At 36.2% G+C, this 12,710-nt stretch overlaps 1 long non-coding RNA gene across 1 annotated transcript; it reads right to left on the reverse strand.

Annotated features, from left to right (window-relative positions):
• Positions 1-3,492: 3,492 nt before the first annotated feature.
• LOC128234305 (uncharacterized) lies at positions 3,493-8,840 on the reverse strand. The gene is made up of 3 exons (XR_008260925.1): positions 8,683-8,840; positions 5,103-5,327; positions 3,493-3,787 (listed from the first exon to the last, which is right to left on the reverse strand). It is a non-coding gene; the product is annotated as an uncharacterized LOC128234305 (long non-coding RNA).
• Positions 8,841-12,710: the final 3,870 nt, after the last annotated feature.

A 12,710-nucleotide genomic window follows, 5' to 3' on the forward strand; every position in this document is an offset into this window, starting at 1 on the left:
ATAGTCTAAAAACTAGGTATGTTTATCAAGGATTGTTGTTAGGTAACGCCTTGGAACGGTCAGTAAAATGTAAATTTACTGGGGGTTTAAGGGAAATTTTGTGTGATGTTCATTTGTGATAAAATACAAGTAACAACAAGAAAAAAGTTGATGCATAGCATCAAGTCGGCGCAATGAAATTAGAAGAAAAACGTGCATGCAGATAACCAAAAATGGTTATTATTTCAATGATAATATTTTTTTATGTTGCGTGTACATATGCTCGAAGGACATTATGGTTAATAATATTGTTACAATAGTTTAAGCCCGGAATTATAGATATTCTGTTGTTGTTTTTTCCAAGCTAATCCTCCGGTTAAAACTAGATTATAACAAAAATATACATACGTTTCTTCGGAAGAAATAGGATCAATGCTATAATACATAGATTTCAATAACATGAAATTCACCTTTTTTGTACCGGCATGTTATGTGAATTCCTTGCTTTATATCTTGTATAAGTTTTTGTAACACATTTCACTCATATGAATATATAGAACGGGGATTAAAAATACTATATATTGAGAGGGAAATACCTGGAGTCCATTCTTTCGAATGCCATTTTCAAAACAAACAATTAAGCTCAATGTTAATTTTTCAAAACTCGACATTTTTGCTGTCACCAAGGGAGATTACTGCAGGAAGTTTACAAACATAAAGGATATTGTAAAAGTACCAATCGGAACACCTCGGCCTGTATCTATCTCGGAGATGGCCGAGTTGCTATGATTGAGTTGGTATTTAAAAACAAAATTTTCAAAAGGATAAGCAGGGCTATTATAATTTAAGGTTTAATTATCAATTAAAGTGTAAAGTTATATAAAACATACTAAACTTCATATTTTATCATGCAACGTGGAAACTATTGAATGCAATGTTCTGCAATTTAAGAACTAGTCTCTAGGTTGGAATATTTCTTAAGTAATATCAAATATAGTCGGCGCCCATCCGACTAATAAAATGCAAGTTGCAAAATGTCCGTTTTTATTGTTCAACGTAGACACACAATGCCAATGTATTTAAACGAGTTTGAAATTTATGAAAGATGAATGTGAAATACTGCTTAGTACCGTATTTTCAAATCGATCATTATGAAATTTGATACCTGCCTATTGATTAACACACAAAGCAGAAGTTCTATTTTGGGAATTCATTCAGCGCTGATATTCACCTTTCACAAATGTTTATCGTTACTGACCATATTTCAGTTAAAATATAATAAACTTAGATTCATGTTATACTTATTATTTAGCACAAGGAAGTTATCTTGTCTTTGTTTATACACTGGTTTTTATTGCACGTCTTATGCTTAAATATTCAAGATACATCTTGAAATGAGAGGATATTTAACAATTATAGTTGTTTACTTACAGAAAAATTAACAAGGTCGGTAACTAATGGCACATTTGACACACAGAGTCACATTTTTTCATCAAGGTAGCATAGACCTGAAATGCAAGCATTATACCAACCAACATGACAAATGCATATTACCAACTTTACCATAAGAATACAGTAACATGCTATCTTTTGACGAGCAATATACCAATGATAAATACGGTCTGCACTTACCGTAAGGAGAAAGGGACCTTGTAGTGCGTCTTTTGGAGAATAAAGCTATTCTGTCAGTCCGTATTTTGGAGATTCGCTCAGCCTTTGTCAGGATCTAGCGTTAGGAGAAAGTAAACCTCTAGCATTCCGGCTTGTTGAGGGTCACTGGCGATTGGCCAGGAAACAACGCAAGAGAGGAACCTCGTGTTGAGCATTGCTGATCCCTGGTCTGGATCAACTGTAATGAAAAAAGAGCTAAAGATTTCCGGTTTGTGGAGCATCGCGCGCCCATAGTCTGGATCTACGGCCGGAGAAAGGGACCAGTAGCTCCGTTTTTTTGTACCATAATGATAAAGGTAGCCTTGTAGTCCGTATTGTGAGGCATCGCTTGCCCTAGCACTGGATCAACTGTAAGGGGCAATAGAACTGATGGGTCATCTTGTGGTCATACTTATACCATTGTTGAAAAAGTCGCGCGAGTTATCTCCTCCAAAAGGGCCATGGCCACTTCCCCTAAATTTACAAACCTGCAACTATTATATATGATGTTCTATTTTTTCAGATATCAAAACTACAAAATTTCCTAAATTTGTGATCAAATAAGATGTTCATGTTTTGACGATCTGTATAGGTTTTGATTACAATTGCGAATTAAAGTGTGTTTTCTCACAGATTGAACGTTTTGTCAACTTTTTATTTTTTGTCTTGAAAAGAGCCAATTTTTGCGAAAATCCATGGAAAACAGTTATATAAGACTGCCGACAAAAACCTAGATCGCAGATTTTTATATTTAAGTTCAAAAATTGATGTTTTATGCATTTTAGTTAGTAACGGTTTAAGCCATAAAACATTAACTTTCGAACGGAAATATGAAAATCTACGATCTGATTTTTTGTCAGCAATCTTATATCATTGGTTTGCAAATATTAACGCCCAAATTACCCTTTCCAAGACAAAAAATAAAAAAAGTTAAAAAATTGTATACCTGTGAGAGTGCAGCATTAATAACAGAACTTGTATAAACAGTACCCTCGCATCGTACCTTTTACTGGTGGTGGACTATGTTCCATTATGTGAACGTTGTGGTGTACTATGCTCCATTATGTGAACGCTGTGGTGTGAATGAAACCGTATGGCGCTCATGCGTTGTTTTTAGCTTTCTGTTTAAATTATTTATTTTTCAAAACAACTCCCGCATTTCCACTTTATAACTGTGCATTAGTTTTAATGTGCATAACAATTCACAAAGTGCGTATGTTTATAAATCAAGGTGTCTCTTAGGCTGTTCCTTTATTGAGAGGGCAACATAATAATAAACAAACATTTTTTTTACAACAGCTCCCTTTACAGTAGTTAATCCATTTAAAATGTGGCTTGAAAATTTACCTCCGCGACTGTTGCTCGGAATTAGAGGTGCGAAATGGGAAACTGGTGGGTTCTCACTGTTGCTTTCATGGGGTACCTGTCTGGCGTGTATGTGCCTTACACCGACCACTTAAAGGAACCAATAGATATATTCCGAAGACCTATGGACTGCTTGTATCTGCTGCGTTTATTCAGTTATTGTTTATAAAGATTGGACTAGCAAAGGCAGTCACTTTGGACTCATGTCACTTATGTCATTTACATTCACTTTAAGTTGTGATGGCGCGCAGGTCAAGTCATAATGACCAATGGACGTGAGGCAGACCTTTCATTGTAATATCTAAAACATGCGTTGTCACACTAAGTGACGAATGGTCTCGAGGTATCATCCAGTTAAATGGATTATGCATTCACCAATATGCAATTATAAAGGATGAACTATCATAACTGAACTTGGCGCTGCCGACAGACGACACAACAAATATACATTGCATCATAGTTTAGATTGGACCCGACGTCAAAATAGTACCACTGTGGTATGGCTCATTTGTCTCTTTTATTCAAGATTAACAAATACATACATACATGTATACAAATACTTTCACAAACACATACACACATATACATAAAAATTTAATGTATGAAAAATAGTTACAAATGGCGTAAACAAGAGACAAAATGAACTGCGTATAGTAGTAAGAACATATGTGTTCAGATGTTAATGGCACCAACTTGCTTCAGATCATCACTTTTTAAAATACTTTCTGTGCCAATGAGTTCCCATGTACGCCACAAGGGCTAAATAAATGGTCGTCAAAACGACGTATCTCATCTGAAAACGTCAAAAATGTTATAATTAGAACATTCTGGTATACTAATTTATGCATTTTGCAATGTGCTACATGCCTAAGCAATCAAGAAATGAATTTAATAGTTTACCCGTGTTTTTGCTTGTTTGTTTTGTAAAAATATTGTTTATTGAAAGTTTTCTTAAACTACATACGAGGAATCCTTTACGAGGTACTCATGATCAAAATTGTCATTCCAAAAAGAAAAAAAAAGAAAAAGCATTATGCCATGTGTATGGTTTATTGAAAGTTATGAAACTTAACACGAGTAAATAGGATTAAATTATCATGAAACTAAACAGGATTAAATGTTAACTAGATAGAAAATAAGTGTAAGATCGTAAAATATTTCAGCGAGTGAGCACCAAAAGTTATATTTCACGAGAGGCGCAGCCACGATGGAAACATTCACTTTGGTGTTCACGAGGTAAAAAACATTGCGTAACTACATTTTTTTTAGTTTTATCATATGCATTAAAATATATGGAATGACATGTATTTTTTTCCGAAGAGCGTTTTAAATGGTATGCGAACTTAACGTCGTTGAAATTGTGTCCTATATTTATGGGAAAAGCTACAGAAACAAGCACAGTAGCAAAAACGTTTAAACATAAACCCGGTTTATTGGCACTGGGCAAACGCCAAACACGTAGAACATAAAATCACAAACAAGAAACATGGAAGAACAGCACAAAACTCCACAAGCAGCACAGTGCATACAGACTATATACAAAAAACTAAGTATGTTTATCAAGGAGTGTTAGATACCGCCTTGGAACGGTCAGTAAAATGTAAATTTACTGGGGTTTAAACCAGTTTATGTGCACAAACCTCACTCTTATCCCAACAAGCCTAAATGAAGATAATACGCAAGAAGTAAATCTTATCAAAGTATTCATTTACTTGAGGAAACGTTACGATATAACAAATAATAATAAACCCATAGGTAAACCACAAGTATTTCTATGATAAGAGTTCCCAACTCTATCTGCAGACGGAGGAATACAATTCAGAGCACCTAATGATAATAAAAATAAAAGCGACATGTATTAGCTAGCCCTGTATGCGTTGAAGTTTGATTTGGACTTGCCATTTAACCGGGGTTATGTTTGAACTTTTTTACTACTGAGCTCGTTTGAGTATGGGCTTGAATTTCAAAACAGTGAAACATATCGAAATCATGTTTTCACTGTTTGAAAAAGTAAAATATCAATATATTACACTGATAAATCTCTTTAAACAAAAGGAAATCATATAATGAAACAGAAATAAACGCAAAAACTTAGATACGGTACTTACCACTTTATGGATTAATCTTCCTTGAAATCTTTGAAGACATCGAAGAGAAAACGCAGGCAATGGCGACCATAATGAATACAATCAGAACAGTGGGAACCAAGGTAATAACTATCGTCGAAGTTTCTGGCCAACAGCAGGATACTACTTGTGTTTCTTCGTTTGTACAACATCCGCGGGAGCATTCCCTCCAGCCGAATGAGGTCCTACAAACGGTTGCTTCAGCATCTGATTTTTGAAATGAAAAGTTTTATGTTATAACTGATGTCATCTCTTTCATTTAGAGGGAGAGAAATGTGATCAGTGTCCGTTTGACCTTTATAACATGGTATTAACAGATACACTCTTAATCTAAATAGAACGATTTTATCAAACAAACGTTTAAGTAATTTACAGAAGTGTCGTGGTGTGATTTAGCTTAGTCGGACAACGTATCTGGGATTGACATGCAACAGAAATATTTCCTTAACGCTGTTAACATCATGTCGAATTTTAAGGAAGGATGTGACAAAACCGTGTTACTTTAATTTTCTCTTTTCCTTAATGATCTACACTGTAACCTAAAAATGATGTACTTCCTCAATATTTGAAACTTTTCATAATGTTATATGCGAATGATATAGTCATTATGGCTGAAACAGCAAAAGATTTGCAGACAGCTCTTATTGCTTATAAAAGTGATTGTATTAATTGGAAGTTAAGTATAAATACAACAAAGTCAATAAAAGGTAGGCAACCAAACCTTAATTTCACACTCAATAATCAACCGCTTAAAACTTTAAATGAATACAAGTATTTAGGAGTTTTGTTTAGTACAATTTGTTATTTTTATAAAAACAAAAAAAAACATCTCGCAGCAAAGTCAACACGAGCCACATTGATTCTCTTAAGAAACTCGTTCATACTTAGTTAACCAATTGACCTCCAAATATAATTTTTCAATAAAGCAGTTAAGCCATTTTTACTTTATGGATCAGAATTATGGGTATATGGCAACCTAGTTATTATAGAAAGAGTCCAACTTAAATTTTTGAAGTATATTTTTAATATGAAGTGTTCTACACCAAATTATATGGTTTATGGAGAATCTGTAACTGTAACAATAGCTTTAGATATCGAAGAAAAAAATGATTGTTTATTGGGCACGTTTATGTAGCAACAACAATAACAACAACAATGACGACAACTACAAGAGTATAAACAAACTTTCTCCCGTCATATATAAATGCATGTTTCACACAACTTAAACTTTACCTGAAAATTAACAATTAAACCTAAATTAAATGACCTGTTCCTAACAACGTGGTATTCACAAATCGATAATTCAAGCAAGAGCCAGTTTTATAAATGTCAAAACGTCTTTCGGCTTTGAGAACTACATTCAATCCACAGCAAAGTATTTACTGTACCAACTCATAAAAATTAGAACAATTAACCATAGGCTACCAACAAAAACAGGTAATTGGAATAGAACACCAGTCAACGAAAGAATTTGTCAAACATGTAACAAACTTGGTGACGAACTTCATTTCATATTTGAATAACTTTATTTTGAAAATGAACGTAGATAATTTATTAGGCCATATTTTACATAAAACCAAACATTTACAAGCTCGAACAATTGTTTAATAATGCTAATAAAAAGTATTATTAAATCACTGCAAAATGGCAAATGTTATTCTCAGACAAAATAGTTAGGCGTGGAATGTTGTAATATATGTTATCATTGATGTTTACATGTAAGTAAATGCATTTATTTTTTCCAACATATATACTTCAATTTTGTTGTATAGTTTTTTTTTGTTTTCTTGTTGTCTTATTTTTGCTTCTTACTAAAAAGTGACTCTCCCATTGTTTAAAAAAAGTATAATGACAATAACTTAACAATACAATATGAACTATCAAATCTAAATCGTTATGTTAACATGAAGGAAAAAGTTATCACCAATACCTATTCATGTTATATATGAGACTCTATATTTCATTGGCTTTAATATGCACCTCAATGTGAATTTGAGAAGTATTGACATGACTTGACTAAAGAATTCATTGATCTGTCGATAATAGGTATTATTTTTACAAATAAGTCACATATATTATGCCACGGAACTCCATCATCAAAAATAGATACACAAACTGCCACAAGGTAACATCTTTTAAACTACAGACAGGAACATTAAAGGTAAAGTACATCAAACGAGAGACACATATCGCCACAAGACAAAACTCATTTAACGAGGGACATAGTACGCCGTAAGACTTCTAACATTTAAAAAGAGACACACGCCGCTATGAGACATCATACATTAAATGAGTTACATACACTTTCACAAGACATCAGGTATTAATTAAGAAACAGACACCGCCACAAGACAAAAAAATTAAACGAGAGACACAAACCGGCACAAGAAAACATACATTAAACGAGAGACACAAACCGGTACGTGACAATCAAATTAATATTAAAGAAAGACAGACACCGGCACCAGACAACAATCGAGAGACGTGAACCGGCACAAGACAACAAACAATAAACGACAGACACAGAACGCCACAAGCCAACAAACATTAAACGAGAGACACAGAACGCCACAAGACAACAAACCAGCACAATACAACATACATTAAACGGGAGACACAAAGCGGTACGAGACAATCAACATTATCATAAACGAAAGACAGACATCGGCACCAGACAAAAAACAATAACCGAGAGACGTAAACCGGCACAAGACAACAAACAATACCCGACAGACACAGAACGCCACAAGACAACAAACATTAAACGAGAGACACAGAAGGCCACAAGACAACAAACATTAAACGAGAGACACACATCGCCACAAGACAACAAACATTAAACGAGACAATCAAACGGTCACAAGGCAACATCCATTCAACTACAGACACATACCGCCACAAGACAACAGGTGTAAAACAAGAGGAGGACAACGCCACAAGACAGTTAACATTTAACAAGAAACACACACCGGCACAAAACACATGATATTAAAACAAGAGACACACAAAGCCACAAGACAACATACATTAAATAAAAGACGCATATAGCCACAAGAATGCATTAAACGAGAGGCACAAACCGTTCCAAGACAACAAGCATAAAACTATTTGGCAAACTATTGTCATTGGTAAGTGTTTCTATGTGTATGTGTATATGCAAGTTAGCATTAACAAACTATAATAATAACCATATATCATTTTACGAAAATTGTGTTATCGCTATGAAACAAATCAAGTGTTATTTATCTTATACGACCTTCTTTGCATAGAATATGTTATTACCAAAACATAACAGGGACATGTCCCGTAGTTAAAAGTCCAGCATTATGAAATGATAAGAAAGCATAACACATATAAACTTATCAAAATGAGTCATTACTTAAACCATGTATTGATTTAAATTGAAAAATCGTCAAACGAGTAATAAAAAAACCTTTGTAAAATTTAGTTGAAGTAAGCAAAATAGTAAGTGTATTATTGTTATTGCTCAAAACGAGCTAGTATGGAATTATCTTTTATTTTAAGTTTGAATAAACAAAGCAAACAAAAACGATGTACTTACAGAAAACATTTATAATCACTAATACAACAACTTGCAAAACGTCCATTTTTATTGTTCAACGTAGACACTCAATGCCAATGTATTTTAACGAGTTTGGAATTTATGAACGCATGTATGTGCATTTCTGCACAGAACCGTGTTTTCAAATCGATCATTATGAAATTTGATACCTGCCTTTTGATAAACGCATAAAACAGTTTTAGCAATACATTCAGCGCCGATATTTACCTTTCACAAATGTTAATCGCTGTATTAGACCATATTTCAATTGAAATATGATAAACGTAGATTCATGTTATACTTATTATATAGCACAGGGAAGTTATCTTGTCTTTGTTTATACGCTGGTCCTTATTGCATGAATGTCTTAATGCTTCAATGTTCAAGATAAGTCTTGAAATGAGAGGATATTTCACAATTTTCAGTTGTTTACTTAAAAAGTATTAACAAGATCGGTACCTGACAGCACATTGACACACAGAGTCCCATTTTATTTTGTCAAGGTAGCACATGAGTACAGCGACATTCCATCTTTTGACGAGCAAAATACATATGATACATCAAAATAATGCCTTGATTTTGGTTATTTGAAGTAGGTGTTAAGTCCATACATATGGATCTACCGTAAGGCGAATGGGATCAGGTAGTTAGTTTCGTAAACACATCGCTCGCCATTGGTCTGCACTTACCTTAAATATAAAGATACCCTGGTAATCAGTCTTGTGAAGCATCACTAGCCCTTGATAAGGACTTTCCATAAGTAGAAAGGGATTCATGTTGAAAATATTTTGGAGCATCGCCTGTCATTGGTCTTGATCTACCACAATGGGAAAGGAGCCTGGTTTTCCGTCTTGTGGCGCATCGATAGCTTTTCTTAGGGTCTACCGTAAGGCAACAGGGACCTTGTCTTTTGGAGGATAAAGCTATTCTGTCAGTACGTTTGATGGATATTCGCTTAGCCTTTGTCAGGATCAAACGTTAAGCGAAAGTTAACCCCCAGTATTCCGTCTTGTGGAGCGTCACTGGCGATTGGCCAGGAAACAACGCAAGAAAGGGACCTCTAAAACTGTCTTGTGGAGCATTGCTGACCCCTGGTCTGGATCATCCGTAATGAAAAAAGAGCTAAAGACTTTCGGTTTGTGGAGCTTCGCGCGCCCTTGCTCTAAATCTAAGGCCGGAGAAAGGGACCAGTAGCTCCGTTTTTGTACCATAATGATAAAGGTAACCTGGTCGTCCGTTTTGTGAAGCATCGCTCGCCCTAGGCCTGGATCTACTGTAAGGGACAATAAAACTGATTGGTCATCTTGCGGACCATCGATCCATAGGTCCATATTAGCATTGATCACCATTGGTCTGGCTTTACTGTAAGGCTAACGATTCCTTATAGTACGTGTGGTTGAGCATCGATCGCCTTTGGTCTGTCATTCAGTAAGGAATAAAGGACTGGACTGTCCGTCTTCAGGAACATCGATCACCATTATTTTGGATAAACCGTAAGAAAGAAAGGACATGTTAATCCGCCTTTAGGTGCATCGATCGCCCTTGGACTGGACATACCGTAACGAGAATGGAGCTTGCTTTTTTTGTTTGAATTCGACGCCAAACCAAGCACTGCAAAATCCTATATAAAAAGGTACTTACACAAATGAATTACACTCCAACTGAAGCCATTTGGCTGGTCATGTGGGCTGACAGCCTGGAGTGAATATCAAAGTTAGTGGCTATGACACGCTTCCTAGCCCAAGAGGTTCGAATTTACCCACAAAAATCATCAAAAGCTTCTTACAGGAAGCCCGGTGTAGCCATCTTCTAGAGAAATACGAGAGACGTGTTCCTGTGCGATAATTATTCCTAACTGAAGCTTGGTCCCTGGCATTCTGTATGAGGCGTAATGGCGTCAGCCCTGTTTTGCTTCCAATTACAACATATTTTACCATAACAATAAATCTCTACCACACATGTTCAGTCCAAAAGGACGGTGGTACCCATGGAAATGGAATATGACAGAGAATCACTGTTACCACAACATTGTATTATGTATTGAAAATGCTCCAATGTGAATTCCGTTTTAATGAAAATTAGTTTACAATTGAGGTTAACAGTGAGTATGGTATGTTGTGTGACTATTTCAGAGGTTTATACGAGTGAAATAAAACGAAGTGAAATGTATAACGTATGACATATTAATCTTTGTCATTTAGTTGCTTAAATACCTCCCAATTAATTTCAGATGTAATTTCATTCTTTCTCAAATAAATTCCGTTGGAAAAATATGTTTATACAAAGAAATAAATCAAAGCTTTTCGCAAGAGGATAGATGAGTTTTCGATCTAGCCACAATGGTTTGCTTTCTTGTTGTTATGACTTGATATATCATATTCCATTTAATACTATCTCCTCCCATTGGATTTGAACGTCATAAAGCAGAATATTATCTGTACTAAGGTGACAAAAAATCTCGATGTGCCACCATTTAAATCATAAAAGGGGTCTTAGATTCCCCGCAGCAACACTAAAATTACTAATCTTCCTCCTGGAGGGATGTTAAATTGGGGTCCCATGTGACAGTGCTTGCTATTCACTGGTGCATCTTAAAGAAACAGGGTAGCTCTATCCAGGGTAACATTCTTTCTGTGCACTATGCTCTAAAAACCTAAAATAAATAACACTCTTATCTGAGCACTGGCCGAATGGGTAATCCCGAGTATGAGTATAAAAAAGCTGATACACCAACACCATTCAAATAGTGCGTTATGCTAGCATCCGCATTCTTTGCACGACCGAATACATATGAGTGTGGCTAAACGCAGAAATGCTACACAACACATGCATCTGTGCATGCCGATTTGTTCTTGTACGGTGCGGCATTCAAACAACCAAATTGCGTTCATACCTCGATAATGACATCAATCCCGCAATTCATTTCTTATATACACGCTCATGACATAGGTCATAACAAATATAACTCACTCAGTGTGACTTAGTTCAGGGAAGCTAAATTACGCACTCAGTTTAACCTCTGTCATAACAACTATAACACGTTAGTTGCTCGTTGTGACCTCGGTGTTACCAACTATTGCAAGCTCAGTGTTACTTCCGGTCAGGGAAACCACTACACGCTCAGCGTAACCCCGGTTACGGAACCTATTACACGCTAAGTATGACCTCAGTCAGGTAAGCCATTACACGCTGAGTGTGACTTCGATCAGGGAAACTATTACACGCTAGGTGTGACCTCGATCAGGGAATCCATTACACGCTATGTATAACCCCATTCAGGGAAACTATTACCGGCTAAGTGTGACCTCGGTCAGGGAAACAATTACACCCGAGGTATAAACTCGGTCAGGAAAACCATTACACGCTAGGCATGACCTCGGTCAGAAAAAAACATAACACACTCAGTGTAACCTCTGTCATGGAAACTATTGCATACTCAGCGTGACTTTGGAGGGGAAATCATTACACGTTCAGTATGACCTCGGTCAGGGAAACTCCTGCACGTTCAGTGTGACCTCGGTCAGGGAAACTATAACAAGCTCAATGTGACCTCGGTCAGGAAAACTATTGCACGCTCACTGTGTCCTCGGTCAGGGGAACTATTACACGTTCAGTATGACCTCGGTCAGGGATACTATTACACGCTCAGTGTGCCCTCGGACAGGGAAACCATTACATACTCAGCGTGACCTCGGTCAGGAAAACTATTGCAATCTCAGTGTGACCTCGGTTAGGGAAATTATTACACGCTCAATGTGACCTCGGTTAGGGAAATTATTTCACGCTCAGTGTGACCTCGGTCAGAGAAACCACTACACACTCAGTGAGACCTTGATCAGGGAAACCATAACATACATGGTGTGACCTCGGTCAAGGAAACCATAACACCCTCAGTGTGACCTCGTTCAGGGAGACTATTACACGCCCAGTGTGACCACGGTCAGGTAACCATTACACGCTAAGTGAGATATCAGTCAGGGAATCCATAACACGTCTAGTGTTCAGGCAAATATTTGGATGCTCAGTAT

Source organism: Mya arenaria, chromosome 5, assembly GCF_026914265.1.
Source record: "Mya arenaria isolate MELC-2E11 chromosome 5, ASM2691426v1".
Classification (NCBI taxonomy): domain Eukaryota; kingdom Metazoa; phylum Mollusca; class Bivalvia; order Myida; family Myidae; genus Mya; species Mya arenaria.